Below are 15,949 nucleotides of genomic sequence, written 5' to 3' on the forward strand. Positions count from 1 at the left end.
CTGTGACTTTATAGAAATGATTCCTTTATATATTTTTTCTTACCCGGGGGGGAATTGTCCCACATTTCTGGGCCTTTGTATTGGTAAATGTCCCCAGTTGTGTTTTCAGACAAATGATAAATCTGGGCATAATGGTCGCTCTGTGGCGGCATTCACCATAGAAAGGGGCAGCGAGAGTTCACCGAGAAGCTGTTATAGCAATGTGTGCGGAGGAGAGTCTGTGGCCCCCTCGGAGCATGCTGGCCCCCTTCCCCCGCTGGCTATTTTGGTGCCCATTTTCCGCAAGGTCACGTAGTTCTGTCTTCACTAAAGGAAAGTGAGAATCCTCCGAGCAGAAAATGGCTCTGTGATTTAGAATTCCGAACACAAAGACCTGGAACTGCATTTGATGGCAATCGTGCCGCCAGACGCACTTCACGGGTCGGGGTCACGTGTTTTCCAGGCCGCCCGCCTGGGAGATTTTCCGACACATCTAAATGGGAAATACTCCGGAGAAACAAACAAATAAACCGGTCGGAAATGTCAAGAAGGCTTTATGTGAGCGCTGAGCCACGGGGCCGCTCCCGCCCCACCGCCATCGCCGCTTTTTATCAGGAAGGAAAAGATTCATCTCTGGCCTTACACTCGCCACATTTTAACACAGCCGCCGGCAAAATGAGAAATAATTACCCAGAGTTCTTCAGCTGAAAACATTGCAAGTGCAGCAAAGCAAAACAAGCTGGTTTACAGTAAAAAGCAACCACAGCCAAAGTAGAAAGGCCTGACCCCTGCCAGCATGCTACAGGGAAGAAACCTTGCTCTCTTTGTGGAAGCAGTGGTCTCTCTGCACAAGTCCAAAAAACCTCCAGCTCAAGGCTAAAGATCTGCAACCAGCAGAGAGCATGAGGTTTATTAAATGCAGAGCTCTATTTTTGTTCAGCTTAGGGGGAAAGCTCATACCTCTGCAGAAAGTCCACTGCTTCCATATAGGGATCAAGAATTCTTTTCTTTTGGACTCTATTACTACTCCCACGTTATTGCTAAGGAATGTTGTCACTGCTACCCAGATGAGAAGGCTGAAATTGCCCGGGTTGTATACAGCGGCTGTAAGCTCCTTGGACATTAAATGTAAATATTTTAATTGGCTGGTGGTGAGCGTTCCTATTGGTTGGCGTTATCAAAGGCGATCTCACCCTAAAGATCTTTTTTTTGATCTCACAAATCAACTGATAAGCATCCTATGTGATAGTAGTGTGTTGTGACAGGTTCTCTTTATGGTCTCAGGCTTCCATAACGAATGAGAGATGCTGGAAATCATTTGGGAGTGGAGCAGAGAGGTCACTGCTTCCACACTCATAGAAGTGTGTGAACCCTACTAAAAGCAGAGAAGGTTTTAGACAAAATGGGGTCCTAGGAAAATATAAACTAGGGGCCCCAAATGCACAGGGCTCTAGATGGGGCATGGATCTGGCCTCCTGTAACACATTGGTATAAATTTACTGGAAACGTTTCACATTAAAAAAATATATTTGCAGTGTTTTGCTCAGAAAATAATAAATAGTGTTATTCTAAACCAACAAATAAAGAATCTGTCCTCCCTATGTACCATGAAACTCACCTCCTAAATCTCTTGTCTCAAGAGCTTGCAATCTTTATCTCCGCTGAGCCCTCAATCTGCATTGGATTTATTTTTCTGTCTTTTATACTTTGAACAAAATCAGCAGTCAGATAATTCTGGGAATTAATGAAAAGAGAACTCCGGGTCGTCTTATCAGAGGCTGCAATACGCACAGGCCAGGTTTATCCGAATCGATTTTCTGACACGGGCTGCGCTGCCGGAGAAGTTATGGAGGAAAAGCCGGATCATTATTCCGGAACAAGCCGCGCAGATATCCTCCAAGAATGGACGCACCGACACCGGCGGGAATACCCGATGTGTACATCGGCTTAATGTGACGGCAAAACCGATAAAAGGGAATTTATTCACATCCCATCGTGTTTAGAAACGGCTGGACCTCTCTCTGTACTTTGTACAGCGCTGCATAATATGTTAGTGTTATATAAATACAAGTAAAGGAACCCTCAACCTTTCTTATCACTATTTGATATTGGTTTCACATTGGTGGCCATGAAGAAAACAGCCTGAGGGCCCGGGGCCAGAACTTTGCTGCAATTAATATCTCGTGAATAACAAAATCATTATTGGTGCAGGAGAAGGCACAAATATTTATGGCTACCATCGGAGTCTTTGCTGGCCATAGAAAGAGGTCAGAATAATTCCCTGAGGAAAGTAACATCGATTGTTAGCTCTTGTAGCTTTGCATATTTCTAAATTCTAAGAAATAAACCCAAATGGGCAGCACGGTGGCTCAGAGGTTAGCACTCCGGCCTTTGCAGCGCTAGGTCCTAGGTTCAAATCCCAGCCAGGACATTATCTGCATGGAGTTTGTAGGTTCTGTCTGCTCCCACATCCCAAAAACATGCAGTTAGGTTAATTGGCTTCCCCCCAAATTGACCTTAGACTACATTAATGACATATGACTATGGTAGGGACATTAGATTGTGAGCTCCTTTGAGGGACAGTTAGTGACATGACTATGGACTTTGTACAGAGCTGCGTAATATGTTGGCGCTATATAAATACTGTGTAATAATAATCCACTTATTGCCGGTAAGATTTATATCTCAGTGTATGTGATTGGTCATTTAGCTTTTCAGGATCTCTTCCTGCACTGATGGTTTAATCTCGCTTCATTCATGTCCTATAGAAAGGCCTGTACCCGGGGGCAATGGAATGGGCATGGGGGGGGCGGCCATTACCGGACATGTGGGGCTTAAGGGGCAAGAAGGAGTCATAGGTGACGGAGTCACCCCTAAAAGATGGGTGCAAAAAGAGGTTAGAGGAGGAAGTAGGTAGCAGACCATTCTTTTAGGACAGCCCCCGCCCCTAGTAGGTTATGAGGTGGGCCATATGGGGTCTTTGGGGTGCTATGCTAGTGACTGTCGCGGTGTTTGGAGGATCGGCCTTTGGTGTAGCTCCTTCCAAAATAGTGGTGGTGGCGGAGTTTTTGGAGGGTCTTCCAGATTGGTCATGTTCCTGAGACAGAGCGGTGCCCCTGGGAGCAGGAGAATCATCCAAGGGGCAGACCTAAATTTGGGTGTTGGGTGTCGGGTGTCAAGGACCTGCACCCAGTAAGCGGGGGCCCCTAGTTCACAGATGGCCAATGTTTGGAAATTTGGTTATGTTATGGGAATTGTTGATGTGAATGTTTTATTATACAAACATTGGGTTCAATAAATGGCCAACAAGGTGAATTGGTCTGGAGTTCCTTTGGGGAAGGGTGGGAAAGAAGGAAAAGGGCAGGAAAGGTTGAATGTGGAGGAGATATCAGCGCTGCCCCTGGATTGAAGGTTCATATCCTGATTCTGTCCCTGGATAGTTTACAAGCGGCCATTGCTGCTCATAGATCCCTCTTGCTCCCCATGCAGCATTCGCTGACTCTGCAGTGCAGATTTTGTCCCTTATTACATCTAACACACCTGGCCCCGGGCCCCTACAAATATCTCAATGTCCCCTATGGGACCGCCATGATTTACTCTTCTGAGTAAGGAAAGACATTTGTGTTACGGTGCTGGCAATCTGCTTCAACCCTAGCGGTGAGTACTTACCGAACCCTAGCTTACCCCCGGGCCAAGTACTTACCCCCCAAATGAAAACATTCATCTCTTTGTACTGCTTCCTCACACATTCATCCAAACACCATGAAACTGCTTAGCGAGGTGACTGGAAATGTCTCCCATTCAAGTCTATTGGAGAACTTGGCACCGACCATAGGATGCTGGAAAGAGGAATCCTGATTTAGGATTCGGTCACATGGGTGAAATGGCGGGAAGAAGTAAATTGCAGGAATTGGAAGTTTTTCCAATCATCGGAATCTGATCAGTCAGTCGTTGAACAATTGATGCTTTTGTATCGTTTAGGGCCAGCGTCCGAATCCCCGGATCACAGCAATGCTCATCCAATCTTATGTCAACCAGAGATTTGCAGCTGCATTTGGAAACTTTGGCCCCGATTTATTAAAGTTCCCCAGGGCTGGAGAGAATACACTTTGATCAGTGAATCTGGGAGATCCAGCAAACCTGGAATGGATCTGACCCAGGATTGAAAACATTTGCTAAGAAATTGCTTGACTTCATTCCAGGTTTGCTGGATCACCCAGATTCACTGATCAAGTGTATTCTCTCCAGCCTTGGAGAACTTTAATAAATAGGGACCAATGTATCAGGCAAATGAATCCTCCAGTGAATGTGTCCTCCTGTGAATGTATCCAGCAAATGTATCCTCCAGTGAATATGTCCTCCAATGAATGTATCCAGCGAATGTATACTCCAATGAATATATCAAACGAATGCATTCTCCAGTGAATGTGTCCTGTGAATGTTTCCTCCAATGAATGTATCCAGCGAATGTATCCTCCAGTGAATGTGTTCTCCTGTGAATGTATCCTCCAGTGAATATGTCCTCTAATGAATGTATCCAAAAAATACATTCTCCAGTGAATGTATCCTCCAATGCATGTATCCAGCGAATGTATCCTCCAATGAATGTATCCAGCGAATGTATCCTCCAATGAATGTGTCCTCCTGTGAATGTACCCAGTGAATGTATTATTTATACCAAATACCATAGTATTTGGTATTCACACATGAAGGTGAAAAATATGAAACGTGACAACCAGTTTTGCTCACTGAAGTTTACTGTTGGTAAAGTAATGATTTCCACTGACGCGTTTCGCACTGAAATACCCGGAGGGGTCACCCAATGCCAGGCTCCTGGGTTAGCAGACGCATCTCTATCTTTTACATAGGGCTGCAGCCGTTGTCGGGAATACGGGTATAGCATACAGCTCAACCAATCCAACCAGTCATTGAAATTGACATCTGCCATTAGGCAAAGCGGCTATAACCGCGTATAACCCCCAGACCGGTTGGTGGAGATGTTTTAAGAGTCATCTCAGGTTAGGCCTTGGTGTATATTTCTCTGGCGGCAGCATTCTCTGTATCCCCGGAGAGCCCCCACAGGGAAGGTCTTGTCAATCTTTTCCTCACTCTTCGTTTTGTATTTCGTGTTCATCGGGACAGCGGCGTCTTGGGAAGCGTCTAATGCGGCGCTGACTATGGAGTCGCCTGTTCCACATCATAGAGACACAATGCCATGGCACGTCAGTGTTAATCTGAGCAGAAATCTGCGATAGTTCATGGTGAGAGCTCTTCCTATTCTAGTTTTCAGGCAATAATAAAAATTATAAATGAAGGAGCTGCTGGAAACACTCAGCCATGCACTCCCTGGCCTCAGTTCCTTGTGATGTCCATCATCTCATGCAAGCCGTGTAAATGACTTCCACGTAAGTTATGTTTTGGCATCCAGCAGGGAAAATATTTATTATTTAATGGCAGCAGAAACGAAGGAATCACAATTAAAATTCCTGCGTGTTTGTAATTAGTGGAGAGGAAATTTATTTAATGAGCTCATTTTATAGAGCAAGAAAAATGTGATTTAAGGTGTATACATTGCAGAGATTTATTACATCTTCTGTCCTGTATAAATAATAAATATTATAAATAATTCTAAATGAGGGCCAAGTCCAAGGGTTTAAAAAAGTCATGTAACTTTCTATGTTTATTATACCATTGCATTGCTGAAGGTGCCGGTATGCCTGGTACACAATGCAGCACCCACCCCATGATGGCCAACTGCCAGACAAGAGCACCCAAGGTGGCCAGATCCCAAACTTCATCCGCTTTTGTTACAAACAGTCCAGGGAATAAGAAACCGTCAAGAGGTAGTTAGAGATGAATAGAATGATGGATGATAACGCAGGGTGACAGGTGCTCTTTGTGATTCTTGGATGTACAATGCACCATGCTAGAGTGGAAACCACTAGAAGATGTCAAGGAACGGAGTAATCCCATCTGACGTCTCATCGTCTCTTATTTCACGGTCACTGAGTGAAGGGACAGAAACACGGATAGAGAGATCTGTGATAAATGAAGAAGATATTGCATACAAATCATTAAGTATTACGTGTAAGGAGCACAGAAAAGAAAGCACCACCCGGGGCCATTGGAGAGACGTTGTCCCCTGGTCTGCAACAGTCAGCTCATTTGTTCTCATATAGGGCACTAATATGGCCAAAAAGTTACCCTTGGAAGGAGACCGGCGTGGAATTGATCTGGGGTCTGGCCCCGATCCTGGAAGGAGACTGGCATGGAATTGATCTGGCCCTGATTTAGGAACGAGCCCGGCATGGAATTGATCTGGGGTCTGGCCCCGATCTTAGAAGGCGACTGCCATGGAAATGATCTGGGGTCTGGCCCCGATCTTGGAAGGCGACTGCCATGGAAATGATCTGGGGTCTGGCCCCGATCTTTGAAGGAGACTGGCATGGAATTGACCTGGGGTCTGGCCTCGATATTGGAAGGAGACTGGAAAGGAATTGACCAGGGGTCTGGCCCCGATCCTGGAAGGAGACTGGCATGGAACTGATCTGGGATCTGGCCCGATTTTGGAAGGAGACTGGCATGGAATTGACCAGGGGTCTGGCCCCGATTCTTGAAGGAGACTGGCATGGAATTGACCTGGGGTCCGGACCTGATCTTGGAAGGAGACTGGCATGGAAATGATCTGGGGTCTGGCCTTGATCTTGGAAGGAATGAAGATTTAGGCAAGATTAGACCATGATTTAGGCAGAAGACTGTCCCTGAATTAGGATGGGGTTTGACACTGACCTTGGAATGAGTCTGCCATGGAAATGCTTTGGATTCTGGTCCTGATCTAGAGTTCGATCTGACCTTGCATTAGGCGGGGGTCTGCCTGTAACTAAAGCACAGGTCTGGTTGTGCATAGCACGGTAGTATGATACCAATATGAACAGGATTTGTACTAAAAAAGCCATCAGGGTGTACATTGACCCATTTTGGCTTTAGTCGGGTCTTCTGCTTCAGCCTGGATCTAAATTGACTTGGATTTTGGACCCCAATCTGGCAGCAAACCAGTCCAAAAAGAAGGCATTGTCTTGGCCTGAATTATTCAGGTGTCTGGCCCAAAATTTAAAAAAACATTGACCTTCAAACTGACAGCAACTTGAGGCAGAAGATTGACCCCAGGAGATGATTCCGACCTGTTCATAGGCAGGAGGTTGTTTTGACCTAAAATAGAAAGAAGTGGGTGAGAATTTTTTAAATTAAACCAAAAATGGCCGTAACTTAGGCAGAAACCTATTGGGAGGTATTTTGGCACCAACAATGCTAGGAACTAGTTTAGAATTTTGTAAGAGTTCGAATCGAGTCTGGCTCCTAATTGGAAAGGAATCTGGAACCAAATTGGGGGGAAATCTGGTCCTAAATGGGACAGGATTTATCCTCTAAAGGGAGGTCATGCAGCACATTTGTGATATTTCTGGCTCTGAAAGACATCTCTTGCCATGTCGGTGGTTCAGCAGCAGCAAAGCTGCCATGGCCACTTCAGTGTTCTGGAGGTCTTATTGACCATCAGGGTCCAATTGCTCCCCGTTTTATGATTTTGCTTTTCTCATTTACTAGACGGAATAACTTGCAATGATGCGACCAGAATGTAGAAATGATTAAAGACATTCCCTCTGAGTGAGTTTCATTTACAATTCACTTGCCTTTCATCCAGTTGGCATATTAACAAGTCGAGTATCAATGGAGTTATATTGCTCGGACTTCCAAATTCTGTTGGGTTTATGAAGGAAAAACAGACGCAGACATGGGGCCAACACTGAATTATTATTGCCGTTCTTTCAGCAGAACTTTATTTTTTATTTTTTTATTGGGAGGTAATATGATTGGCACCAAAACCCACACCTTGGAGCCGAGCTATCTATGCTACAGATCACATGCCAAAATGCCTACTGACTATGTATGGCACTGGCCACCAGATCTCTGATGTGTTTTATTAGTTCTGTGCCCAACCATCCTTCCTAAGCCGAGCTTTGATGCACCATGGTGGAGTAGGAAGCTCACACTAGGTCAGCCTTAGTCAGATACCTAAACAAAAACTGAAATCTGGAACAAAAAAAAAAAACAAACAAAGGGCAAAGGACTTGTAACCAGTATTGTTTGCAGTCTACCTAGGTTCCCATTACCAACCTACCACGCCATCTGCACTGCATTTCTGTAGAGAGGTGGCCATCTTGGTAGGAGCAGGGTTTTGCTTCCCTATGTGGAAGCCTTCAGCAAGGAGAATGGTAAGCAGCTGTTAGGATTCCACTTGCAGATGATGTGGAATCATCCATGGCACAAATTTTGAGTAGCACCTTGTCTGCAGAAGAGCACCCCACAAGGGATAATAGACTGGCAACCTTTAGGGCTGCTGGACTACTTTGCTGCTTGGTGTTACCAGGTTGTGGTCCCCAAGCTCTCCTTCTAGAGGAAACCTTGAACTTAGGTTTCACCACTGGGGTGGCAACCAGCAGGCATAAAAGAGGAAAAACTTTCAAAACATACTCAATGGAGTAAAAAAACAATGCATTGAGTCATAAAACTACAGGGTTCTTCCTGTGCTAACCATGTGCCAGGGTCGTATATCCTGTGCTAACTGTGTGCCAGGGTCGTATATCCTGTGCTAACTGTGTGTCAGTGTCGTACATCCAGTGCTAACCATGTACCAGTGCTGCACCATCTCTACTAACTGTGTGCCAAGGTCGTACATCCTGTGCTAACCGTGTGCCAGTGTCGTACATCCCGTGCTAACCATGTACCACTGCTGCACCCCCTCTGCTAACAGTGTGCCAGGGTCGTACATCCTGTGCTAACCGTGTGCCAGGGTCCCACCATGTTTATTGTACGAGTGAAGAATCCTGGTGATAAGTTATCTGCATTATATCCAGGACTGACCCAAATTATCAGCTGACAGCTAATACAGCAAACAATGCCGGAGCGTGGTACAATATTCATCAGCGCTGGTGTGTACCTAATCTACAGCTCTCCATCCGGATATAGCAATAGGGGGAGGCAGTGCATGCAGAATTCAGGAACCAGTCAGCCCGGTTCAGGGATCAGAGGGCAATGTTATAAATAGCATCAATGTTACCAGGAGACTAAAATTTAGAAGATGAAAGAAAGTTGATGTAAGATCAGAAAAGTGACACCTTTCTGAACCTTCACTCCAATCTTACATCCCTGGCAGACCTAAGAATTGCCCTGTACTTAGTGCCATCCATGTTTCCTTCAATTATGACCAAATTTTATGCCCTGCGGATGAAAAAAATCCCACAGCATAATTTTGCCACCACCATGTTTCACAGTTGGGATGATGCTCCAATGGTATTGAGAAGTGTTGGGTTTGCACTACACATGGCGTTTCCTATGATGGATAGAAAGTTGAATTTTAGTCTTATCTGACCAGAGAGTCTTCTGGGAGTCCACCACGGGGCAAACTTGGTCACACGGTGTGGGTGCTTTGGTGGGCAACCTCTCTGGTCAAGTTTTCATTCCGAGTTATTATAATGGAAATTTAGGTTCTCTTTGGGATATTTAAAGTTTGAGATATTTATAACCCATCCCTGATCTGTAATACTCTAAAACATTTTCTCTGCAGTTCCCCTCGTTCTTCATGTTGCTTGCTTGGTGGCGTGGCAGAAACCTTTTAGAACCGGTCCACTTAATGTCTACGTACTAGAACCGGTCCATGCACTCTAAGCATTCAGACATCATGTGACTGCACACAGGTGGGCCCCAATGAACTAATTATGGCATTCTCGACATTTTCTGATCTTGGCTCATTTGCATGGGGAAATAGCAAATCCATCTATTTGCTTTAAATTCTGCTGTGATTAGAATGACAGAAAGGGAATCAATGGCAGTTTAAGGGTTAAAGATACAATGCAAAGACAGCAGGGTCAATGCCTGGGAGAGCTCCATCTAGTGGACACTGTTCAGATCACATTATTATTATTATTATTATTAATTAATAATAATAATAATTATAATATTAATAAACAGGATTTATATAGCGCCAACATATTACGCAGTGCTGTACATTAAATATGGGTTGCAAATGACAGACGAATACAGACACAGGAGGAGAGGATCCTGCCCCGAAGAGCTTACAATCTAGAAGATGACCCATATTTCAGGGTTTTGTTCTACTAATGTCCCCCTAAATTGTCACCAGATATGTGAACAGATAATTCCTGGGGACACAGATGGGATCCTGGTAGAACCCTCATCTGTCTCTCTGTACTGCCAACACCAACCCAAGATGGCTCCTGTACATCATGGCACCTAGGAGCTGCTGACCGCCATCATAGAGGTTTCCCATCCAAGGAAGGCATCATGGTGAAAAGTCTGTTCTGCTACTCATTTCATGGAGGGGCCCCCTACATTACACCCCGAGTTCTCAGAGATGGGGCATATTGGATTAAAGTGACATACGGAGGGTATATTTGTGTCAGGAGGCAGGCGGAGGAATAATTGCAGGCTTAGAAAATGGGATTCTCACACTAAAGTCCAGAAGTCATGTTGTGGCCATAAAAAGAATTTATCAGGGGGTTCCAGTTCCAACACTGTTTGTTATATTGGTCATGGGCACCCCATTGGTGAGTCCCAGGTGTGCACACCTGTGACCATGCCTCGTTCTCCTCTGTGACCATGCCTTGTTCTCCTCTGTGACCATGCCTCATTCTCCTCTGTGACCATGCCTCATTCTCCTCTGTGACCGTGCCTTGTTCTCCTCTGTGACCATGCCTCGTTCTCCTCTGTGACCGTGCCTCGTTCTTCTCCGATCGAGCTCAAATTTTAAAAAAAAAATTAAAAAATGATCATGGGCTGCGCTGATCAATGAATGCAGCACCGGCAGCATTCATTGATCAGCTCAGCGTGCGATCCCCAGCACTAGAGGGTAAATAGGTTACAAGTTTCCCCTTTCAAAACCTCTAGTGCTATCTGATTGGCTGAGGAAAGTAATCAGGGAGCACTAGAGGTTTTAAATGGGGATACTTGTCCCCATTATATCTCTAGTGCCAAGGATCGCAAACAAGATTCCCAGAGCTGCAAGAATGATTGCAGCTCTGAGAATCCACTGCGATCCCTGGGGCACTAGAGGTTAATTAACCTCTAGTGCCCCAGGGATCACAAACAGGAGAATTCCCAGGGAATCTTGTGAATCCTCCTGGTATAATTTCCTTGATCTTCCGATGGTTTTGTGAAATCGGTTTGCCGAAATTTCGCCGGAGGCATTCTCGCTCATCACTAGTGACCATGCCTCGTTCTTCTCCCCTCTGTGACCATGCCTCGCTCGTCCCTCTTCTTTTACCATGTCTCATTCTTCTCTCCCCTGTGATAATGCCTGGATATTCTCTTTATTGTGACACAGCATTAGTCCCCTCACTATTGTAATCAATCCTCTTTTCCCCAACTATAACCATGCTAGAGATACCTGAGGCTGCAGATATTCTGTGTACAAATCCTGACTGTCAGATACATGAATACATAAACCCTTCCTGGGCATCATTTAATAAATTCCTCATCTCTAATGTAACCATAACGAGGAGCTCAATTATCCCCAATTACCATCCGGCACACTAATAGAAAGTTTCTTCAAAGTTTGTCAAAACTGCATTTGGGTCACGAATGATCTGCCATTTTCAAAGCTGAATATCATATAGTCAATGTCCTCCCCCCTGCTGTATATTATTATTATTATTATTATTATTGTATATTAGCTGCATTATTGTGTTGCAATCCCATTAGGGCCCATTCACATATGTGGGTTGTGATAGCGCATGGCTAATGGGTACACATACTCATACAATGCATCACAAAGAACCTGCACGATGATAAATGCTGCTGGTGCAGTGCACCCCCATTCTTCCTTCACATTAATGTCATTTTTAGATACATCAGGGCAATTCATTGCTTTATATTTGTTAGAGTGACACATTGCAGTTTGGCTATATGTCACCTGTACATGTGGATGCCATGCTAAACAAATGACGATGCAATGTATTGTGCTTTACACTATTCTGCAATAAATCTCATAGGAAACCACAACTAATCGTTGTCGTTTGTTTATAATAAAATCTGAATGCACAGGTGCCATTGAATCACACTATGTTGTGTCACTCCCCATGCACCTGGGGCCCATATGTCCAAATGACCTGGAGCTCCTGCAGGGCCCCTTAGTGGCTGATTAGGCTCCAGGGCCCTGGTGCCATGGCACACTGCACCTCTCTATGTCAGCCCCTGAATAGATCCTTTATCTGTTGGCTGTTCTATAAGGGTGAAATGAATGGGGGTGATTGAAGTCTATTTTCACAAGTGGTCACCAGTGGTGCAGTTGTGGTTTTTGGTCCATACATCATGTCCAATCAATGGCGTGCTCACCTGGTTCCATAGACTTTATTAGGAATGGTTTTGGAAGCATTTTAGGGACAAATGATGTGTTTCTGCTTCCTATACCAATTACTGTGCAAACACAATGTGCAATACGCTTATAACCGTTTTAAAGTTGTTTGTGGCCGCTCCCAGGTGCCAAATTGCAGCTACTGGGCCCCTAATATCAAATAAAGGTACCCATACTGCAAACCAGCTGTCCTTTGCATAAAGCTAAAATAACAATATATAATAAGATTCCACTCTACTTCCACTTTAGGATTTATTACAGACAGGGACAGGCGATAGGAAGTCTCACCTGTTTGATTGTTCTCTCATCTGTCACTTCCGGCTTCCCCTGCAGGTGCAGAGACTGAATGAACTCCTGCACACCTGCACAGGTGTTACATCATCCCAGCCCGGCCAATCAAAATGGCCAAAAATCAGAACAAGGAGAAGAGAAAGATGGCAGCACCTGCAATGGAATGAGGACAGGTCAGGGTAGCTGGGTTAGGTTCCACTTTAATTTCATATTCTGACATTTCCTGCTAGAAGCCCAGAGACCTGGAAATTGCTGTCACACCTAAAAATAAAGATTTGTGAATTGAGATCTTTGTGTGAATGGGCCCTAAAGCTGTTATCTAACAAATCTATTGAATTTACAGCATTGCATGATGGTTACAGCCACATCAAATGTAATCCTTTTATAAAAAAAGCAATTCACAAAACCAATCACCAGGTTTGCTGCAAAAAAAAAAAAAAACACCAATTGTGAGCTGGAAATAAACAATTTCATAACAGATGAATCTCAGGGTGAATCTGTTACTGCAAATAATTCCCAGCGCTCAGTAATAATCTATTGTATACGTTATATATGTTTTCTGTGTATTATATACATTTATATGTTTCCTATTTATTGTATACATTGTGTATGTTTTATATATATTGTATACATTTTATATGTTTCCTATAGTATACATTGTATATATTTTCCATATATTGTATACATTTCCTATATATTGTATACCTTGTATATAATAGGCACATCTTCCTATGGGTTGACAACGTCCTGTTATTGTCTCCTAATTGTATTCCCGTGTTGTCACCCTGTCACACTTACAATAATCCTTCAATTTGCTTGCAGTGGACCTTGCTGGGATATTATGCAGGCTGGGGCCACTGTTGTCACCATCAAGAGATCAGCACTGAGCAATGCCATGGAGGCCATGTAGACTGCATTAATCTGCAGCAAGGATTAAGAAACAGCAAGGATTAAAAAAAAGGTGAACATAATATTTAAATTTATTTAAAAAATAATTGTTCAATATACAAAGCACACAAAGAAAACTAAATGCCATTTTAGGGTTTCCATCTCCAATAACTCAACCACTAACCTTCACTCCTGACCCTGTCCTGATCCTGGCACCTTACTTATTTGAGTCTCCCGATTCACATTTTTGTCAATTTTCCGAGCGGAATTAGTGGGGTCACCTCTCGGGTTTTTCATTAATTATCTATCATGACCTCACAACACTTCTAATGAACTGCCTCATCCATGTGACAGATAGGGATGGGCCACTAATGAAGAGGCGCTGGTTGTCAATTTGAATCAGTGTGCTGAAAGCGAATATTACCTAAAGCTGCAAAGAGAACACAACGAGCTGCACAATCCACCCACAGAGAGATGAGCAAGCTGACAACGGCGTCTGCATTTAAGTAAGGTAATCATCCCATGATCCAGTAGGCTCTTTGGAGGCGGAGCATTTGGGGAGGGCCACACCCCTGCTTAGGAAAATACTGACTTTCAAATAGTCATTATGAATCATTTTAGGGCTCTATTCCCTCATCGGGGGTAACAGGTTGGGGCAAATGTTGGGACAGGTTATGAGACCTTTCATTTAGCCTCTCTCCTTGAATTAGGTGAATTTACAGCATGCATTTGGTAATTTCAGATTAATAAATGAATTTAATTCAACATTTCCAGACAGAATCGTGTTTTTTTAAAAACCCAAAGCCAAAAAGAAAATTTGAAAGTGTCTTCTAGGTTAGCGTGGCAGCAATTTTTCCTGCATGATCTGCCAGGTTCAGCTTCATATATTGTATCATTCACACAGATCAGCCCCTGCAACCTCTCACCTTGTGGGCAGATACAAAGTTACAATGTTGCAATCTGATCACTGGGGGGAAAGGAGACTGAGGAAATGCTTCCTCCTGCCTGCAGCTGACTGATCACATCATCACAGCCTAGGCAAAGTCACATCACTGGAGCCCACAGAGTGATATAAATAATATAATCCCGCACATTGTGACAAGTGTGTCAGATTTATTATTGTAGTTGAATGTTTCCTCGAGTAGCGGCTCTTCTCTATTCAATATAAATCACGAGCTTACCTTTGTACCAGATCCGGATATTCCTCAGCCAAGACAAAGGTTTGCAATGGCCTTGGACAGAAATCAGTGCAGCTGAACCCCAATGGTTCCAATAATCTGTATTAGGATGGAGTGCGGAGCCTGCAGCTCTTCCTTCTGTAGAATGAGGATTGTTCATCCCGTCCATGGAAATGATCACTGACCAGTGATATGAAGGTTACAGGATGGGAGGGGGGGCACACAGACTTTCATCACATCTTTCCTTATTCTAAGTCATGAAGCACATCCATGAAACTAAAGCCAATCAATCCTGCAAAATAAAGTCGTATCACAAGCTAAAGGGACTGGGGGGTCTTTTCCTGAACCCCCCGGGGCGTAATACAAGGGGCCAGTCCTCGAACAAGGACCGAACTGAGCCAGGCCCAGCACTCTAACTACAATGGGCTCTCCCAAAAAGAGACCCCTGGACTTGGGGACAGCCTGACCATAGGGCCCAATAGACTTCCCTTTGGGGATGCCATCAGAGGGGGACAAGGGGTACTTCTGTACTGGGCCCCATTTAAAAAAGCTTGACTTTTGTAATGCTGGAACTTTTAGAAATGGGGAGGGGGCCCAGAAATTTCTGATAATATCCTTTCCTTTCTTTACTGACATTCAGGCATCAAGCACATTGTCCATGGTGACAACTAACAAATAGGTGCATGAAATAAGGAGGTGTTGTGGACCCATGGCTGCCCTTTTGACCGGATATAAAAACTTCTCAGGTTTGGCCAAAAGGCCCCACCCAAGAGGAGCATGAAGGGTGCAGAGTTAACGTGTCCATTTGTACAAAGCTCACCCAATGATTACAGGTGTATTAAAGCCCCCCTGGGCTGCCCAAACCAGGGGTACGAACACCGTAGACCTTTCTCCCCCGACCCTCCAGCCAGGCAGTCCTGTTCTTTATCAGCAGACAGAGATGGAAGATTATCCCCTAAATACCTCCCAAATTCCAGCCATTAAACCTTAGAGGGTACTGACCTCCGGCGCCCCCTACAGACCCCAGGGTGTTCCAGCCTCGAGAACTGATAAGGACAGATACTACACTTCATCAATAGGCCGAGAAGCGTTTCATTCACACGTATCCTCCGCTGTATCTCTTTAATGAATTTCAATTTTCTACCAATTACACACACCAACAATTTTCAATCAAGAGGTTGGCGGC

General features: G+C 44.3%; 1 long non-coding RNA gene across 1 annotated transcript in view; it reads right to left on the reverse strand.

The window, feature by feature from the left end:
* Positions 1-13,609, reverse strand: part of LOC140323459 (uncharacterized) — a 35,026-nt gene extending 21,417 nt beyond the window's left edge. Inside the window, exons 1-2 of the long non-coding RNA XR_011919377.1 lie at positions 13,496-13,609; positions 12,695-12,850 (exon numbers count right to left, since the gene is read on the reverse strand). This is a non-coding gene — a long non-coding RNA (uncharacterized lncRNA). The remainder of the gene's footprint in view (positions 1-12,694; positions 12,851-13,495) is intronic.
* Between the last annotated feature and the right edge of the window lie 2,340 nt (positions 13,610-15,949).

The sequence above is a fragment of the Pyxicephalus adspersus genome, chromosome 1 (assembly GCF_032062135.1).
Source record: "Pyxicephalus adspersus chromosome 1, UCB_Pads_2.0, whole genome shotgun sequence".
NCBI lineage: Eukaryota > Metazoa > Chordata > Amphibia > Anura > Pyxicephalidae > Pyxicephalus > Pyxicephalus adspersus.